The following is a 5,832-nucleotide window of genomic DNA, read 5'->3' on the forward strand; positions in this document are numbered from 1 at the left end:
GTGTGTACATGCATGTGATCGTGTGTGTATGAGTGTGTGCATGTGTGCACCTGTATACATGTACGTGCATGTGCGTGCACACATGTTAATATGCGTGTGAGTGTGTACATGCATGTGATCGTGTGTGTATGAGTGTGTACATGTGTGCACCTGTATACATGTGCGTGCATGTGTGCATGTACACATGTTAATATGCGTGTGAGTGTGTAGGGTACATGTGTGAATGTGTACATATGTGCTGACATTTTGTTTAGATTTTTTTCCGTTTATGATTCTGAAGGGTATTAGTCCATGGCTTTCCTTTCTTATGTTGTCTTTATGTGGTGTCAAAGCAATGCTGATACCACAGAAGAGTTTGGGAGTATTTGCTCCTGTTCAGTTTTCTGGAAAAGTTTTTGTAGAATTGGTATTATTTCGTTCTTAAATGTGTGACAGAATTTACTGGTGAATCCATTTGGGCATGGCATTTTCTTTGGGGAAAGTTTAATTACAAATTCAATTTCTTTAAATAGAGCCAGTCAGGTTATCTTTTCTTTTCCTTGAATGAGCTTGGTGTTTTTTAATCTTTCAAGGAATCTGTCCATTTAATCTGAGTTGTCAAAATTATTAGAATAAAGTTCACAACATTTCCTTGTTATCCTTTTAACATCTGCAGAATCTGTAGTGACGTCACCTCTTTCATTCCTGACCTGGGTAATTTGTATCTTCCCTTTTTTACTGACCATATTGGCTAAAGGTTTATCTAAAATTGATTTTCTTAAAGCACTTTCTTTTGGCTTCCTTGATTTCTCTATTTACCTTTCTGATTTTTATTATTTTTTTCTTCTGCTTATTTTGGTTTTAATTTGCCTGTCTTTTTGTAGTTTCTTAAGGTAGAAGCTGAGGCCATTGATTCGAGAGCTTTTTTTCTCTTCTAATGTAAGCATTTCACTCTGTGAGTTTCCCCTCAAGTACTTTAGCAGCATCCCAGAATCACTGAGATGCTGTGTTTTTCTTCAGTTCAAAATGCTTTCTCATTTCCCTTTCAATTTTTATTAGACCCATGGATTATTTAGAAGTATGTTTTTTGAGGAATTTTGCAAAGAGCTTTCTGTTTTTGACTTCAAATCTAATTCTGTTTTGGTCAGAGAAGATGCTTTTTGAATTTGAATCTTCTTAAATTTATGGCCCAGAAATAGTCTGCTTTGGTCAATGACTCATGAACACTTGAAAGTAATGTGTATCCTGCCGTTGTGGCGTTCTTGTGTCTGGAATGTTCTATAAATATCCATTAGGCCAGTTGGTTGATAGGGTTGTTCATGTGGTCTATATCTTTCTGATTTTCTGGCTACTTGTTCTCTCAATTATTGCGAGAGGGCTATTGAACTCTCCAGTATAATTATAGATTTTTTCTGTTTCTTCTTTCAGTTCTATCAGTTTTTGCTTCTTGTATTCTCAAGCTTTCTTCCTTGATTTGTCAACATTTAGGATTGTTAGTCCTTCTCCATGAATTAACTCTTTTATCATTAAGAAATAACCCTCTTTATCCTGGTAATCTGATTTTATCTGATATTAACAAAGCCATTCCAGCTTTCCTTTGATTATTGTCAGAAGGCATGCCTTTTTCCATCGTTTTATTTTTAATCTGTTTGCGTTTATTTATTTAAAGTGTTGGGTTTTCTTTTTTCTAAGTCTAATCTGACCATCTCTGCTTCTGCCTGGGGTGTGTAGCCCGTCTTCACTGTTAATATGGTTAGGTTTACGTCTGTCATCTTGCTGTTGGCTCTTGGTTTGTCCCATCTATTCTCGGTGGTTGTTTTTTCCCTTTTTCTGCCTTTTTAAGGTTTACTGAGCATGTTCTGTGGCTTCTCCTTACCTCCTTTGCTGGCTTGTTGGTTATAACTGTTTGTTTTGTGATTTTAGTGGTTGCTTTGGGCTCTAGAAGGTCTCTTTAACTTAGAACAGTCTATGTCCTGGGGTTCATTGCTCCACGTCGCTCACAGCTCAGAAGCTCGCATGACGTGCCTCCGTTTCTCCCTCCTGGGCCTTTGTGGAATCGTTGCTGTATATTTTACTTTTCCCTCTGTACACTCCATTCGACCCTGTTCTTATTTTTGTTTATACAGTCAGTTCTCTTTTAAAGAGTTGTAAATAACAAGCATGGACCTTCTGTATTAACTCATGTTGTTCCGTTTCCATTGGTCTTCGTTCATTTAGGTGGCACACATGTGGCATAGTTCCATATGTTTTTTGTTTTTCTGCTTAAAGAATTTCCTCTGATGTTTCTTGTAGTGTGGGCTTGCAGGTGACAAAAACTGTCGGTTTTTATATTTCTAGAAAAACTCTTTATTTTGCCTTCATTTTTTTGAATTTCTTTTCTCTGACTATAGAATTCTATGTTGATAGGTTTTCTCCCCCAAGAACTTTAAAGTTGTTGCTCTGTTGTCTCTTGTATTGTTTTCAGCAAGAAGTCTGCCATCAACTCTTTGTTCTTCTGTATGAAATATGTCTTTTTTCTCTGTCTGCTTTTAAGATGTTCTCTTCATTGCTGGTTTTAAGAAATTTGAATTTATGTGCCTTGGTGTAGTTGTCTTCACATGTCTTGTGCTTGCAGTTTATTGAAAAAGCTTCTTGCATCTGTAGGATTATAGTTTCACCAAATTTTTTGGGAAAAAACCTCAGTGACTCCTTTTCGAATATTCTTATGTCCCTCCTATCTTCCTTCAGGAATACCAGTTCCCCTTATGTCAGGATCTTGAAGTTGTCCCATGTCTCATTGATCTTTTTTTATTTTTTGAATTCTTTTTATTTCATTTTGGATGGTTTCTACTGCTGTGCCTTCAAGTTCGCTAGTCTTTGCTTGTGCAGCGTGTAACCTGCCGTTCCCCCATCCAGTACAGCTTCCATCTCAGAGGTTATGTTTTCATCTCTAGAACTTCAATTTGGATCGTTTTTCCCCTTGTTGAGGTAACTGCTAGGAAGCTCAAAATTAAAATAGCCTCATTCTTTTCTTCTTCTTCATTGCTTTTAATTTTTGTCTTTTGTGCGTCGATGGTGGTGTGTATTTTTAAAAATGTATTTTTACTCTAATCTGCTTGAGCCCTCTTTTGAGGGGCATGTGGGACGTGTTTTCCTCGCACGCATTTGTCTTGTGTCCGAGGCCTGTTGTGGAGGATGTGCTGACCCCCGTGAGTGCAGGCTTGGAAAATTACACACAGCTGCAGTCCAAACACATCTTTCTTTATGAAGGTCCCTGCAAGGCATTTAGACAAACACAGGATATGAGCTTGTTTGCTTTAGTCTCCACAGTAGCTGACAGTTTATTTACCCCTTATCCCCGGCTGATGGCCACAGATGTGCACAGTATTTTTGACCTTTCTCCCATTTACTGGATCCATTTTAGAGTTGTGTTTGCTCTGATGTCCATGTGTATTTGGGAAACTGGCCACATCCCTTTGAGTTGATGGAGAAACACCTGTCCTGGAGCTCAGCCTTGCTCCAACCCCACCTGTCAGGGATGGGTCCTTCTCTGGAAGTCAGTTTCCCTAGTGGGAAGGTGAACTGACTGGATGAGGCAGACATTTCTCTGGCTGGTTCCAGGAGGCCATGGAGACTGCTTGGTGTGCCAGCTGCAGAGACGAGCCTGAGTCCCAGCTTGGCCTCTTATCAGCCAGGCCGCCTGGGCTGGTCCTGGCCCTGTTCCTCGGAGGTGATAGGTGGTAAGAACATAGTCCTTAGTTCTGGTTGTGACCCCAACAGTCCTCCAGGGAGGGTTTCCACTGACAGCTTGTTTCACTGTTGTAAGTTCTCAGCCCTAGTGTGGCCATTGCCTGGCACAGGACAGGGTCACAGCAGATTTAGGAAAGTGCAGGTGGTGCTCTGAGGCAAGGCAGCGGATTTGCATGTACAATTGGGATGGACGAGCGTGGGAGGCACTCCCTGTCTGGGTCTGAGCGTTCCTGGGCCATTTGCTGAGTCTCTCATCGGGGACGCCCACCCTTGGGCTGGGCAGTCTGCACTGTCCCTGAGCCTGGACACCCCAGGAACATTTCTCACCACGAGGACCCAACACCAGGAGCACTTGGACAAGATGTAATGAGTGTTTCCATCAGGACTGTGAGGGGACACAGGAGACTCGTGGTTCTGAGGGTGGAGTCATCTTGATGCTGACGTGGTGGGGCCTGTGGCCACAGATGGCAGGACAGGCATGTACATGGTGCACTCTGTCCATTTTGTTCAACCTTCACTTGCTGAAAGATGACTCTTATGATGTGTTAGTGAGAGCATTATTTCATGGTTAATTGTCTTACTCCCAATGTTTCCAAAAGGGACCCGTGGAAGCCAGTCTAAGGGCCACAGCTCCCCGGACCGAGTCCCGAGCCCACGCGGGTGTGTGTTCACTCCCACCCTTCCTGGGCCCCTGTCCTTTCTCCTCCCCATGCAGGCTTTCCTTAGGCTTGATTCAGGGGCCAGGACTCACCTGGCAGCTGTGAGGACTGCCACACCATCCTCACTTCTGGTACCTCTGTTTGCCAGCCTGTGAAATGTGAAGAGGAGCCCCAGCCCTTTCTGCTCTGTCTCCCCAGTCCTGTGAGCTGCTCAGAGCTGTCTGCGCTGCAGGCCCGAAGTGTGCTTGTCGGGTGGTTGTCACTCACTGTGTTCTTTCAGCAAACTTGCGTGTGTGCGCATTGTCAGCGCGGAACGCGCCGGGGTGGAAAGATGGCTCTTAGCCTGAGAACTTAGAGCCCAGGAGGGAGACCTTGAGCTAATAATTTTATGAAACCAGGATTTTGCTGAATGAGATGTTCGATAGAGTGTGGTCAGGATGTCAACCGGTGTGATGAGCACGGCCTGGAGGAGAAGGCAGAGGGATGTATACGGCTCAGCTTGAAAAACTGACCCAAGGCTAAGATTTGAAGTGGTAAAAGTCACATGTGAAACAGTATATAGAGTCGAGTCCCAATTTTCACAGTATGTGTGTGCGCACGCTTAATTTCATAGAGAGAAGGCTGGAATGAACTATTCCATATTACTACGGCAATTGCTGAGTCGTATGGTAGGATTTTTAATTTTCTGAGCTTTCTGCATTCTTTATAATGAGTCTGGATTTCTTTAGTTATTCTCTAATTGGCAGGAAATAAATATTATTTCTTGAAAAACCAGTAGATGTTTGGAATTCTAATGAGCCTGTCATTTGTATCAAGGCCACTTATAGAAACTCGCTCCCACCCTCCCCTCTGGTGTGAGGTCCCTGGAGAGCCAGGAGCCGGTGGCACTGAGGGGCTGGTGCCTCCCTCTGTGCTCAGGGAAAAAAGTGCCCTGTGAGGCGCCGCCATTGTCACGTTCTGGGGCGCTCTTTCCACGGGCAGAGGCTGTGCACTTACCGCAGGTGGCGTGGCTGGCTGGATGCCGATGGGCCACACGGGGTTGACATGGTGGATGAGGCATTGTGACCCAGGGCATGCAGGATGTCTGGACAACTGACAACAGTTAGGGAAGAATCTATCCTTTCTGTGTGGCTAAAGGTGCGGTCCCGAGCAGATGGCTGGCTGTTGGCTCGTCCTTTTTGGGAGAAGATTCCCTGCTCTCTCTGGAGTGTGACCATTGCTGCCCGGACCACAGATGTTCTCAGGGAGCTCAGGGTCCTTCTTCTCAGCTACTCGCATTGATGCTCCTGCTCCACCTGCTTCTGTCTGCGGAGAAAATGTAGTGTGCAGTGTGTGCCTTCCCATTAATTCCTGACCCGCTTCCCTCACTCAGGGAGGAAGGTTTATTCAGCAGCTGCAGGGGCTCAGAGCTGTAGCATGGCTCCTTCATGGGGAGACGTGATCTGGGCAGAGGGGAGTGGGTGAG

The 5,832-nt window shown here is 44.2% G+C and overlaps 1 protein-coding gene across 1 annotated transcript in view; it reads left to right on the top strand.

The window, feature by feature from the left end:
* The window catches only part of ADCY1 (adenylate cyclase 1), a 140,860-nt gene that overhangs the window by 53,447 nt on the left and 81,581 nt on the right, over positions 1 to 5,832 (top strand). The gene's annotated exons all lie outside the window — the stretch shown is intronic.

The sequence above is a fragment of the Equus quagga genome, chromosome 8, assembly GCF_021613505.1.
Source record: "Equus quagga isolate Etosha38 chromosome 8, UCLA_HA_Equagga_1.0, whole genome shotgun sequence".
NCBI lineage: Eukaryota > Metazoa > Chordata > Mammalia > Perissodactyla > Equidae > Equus > Equus quagga.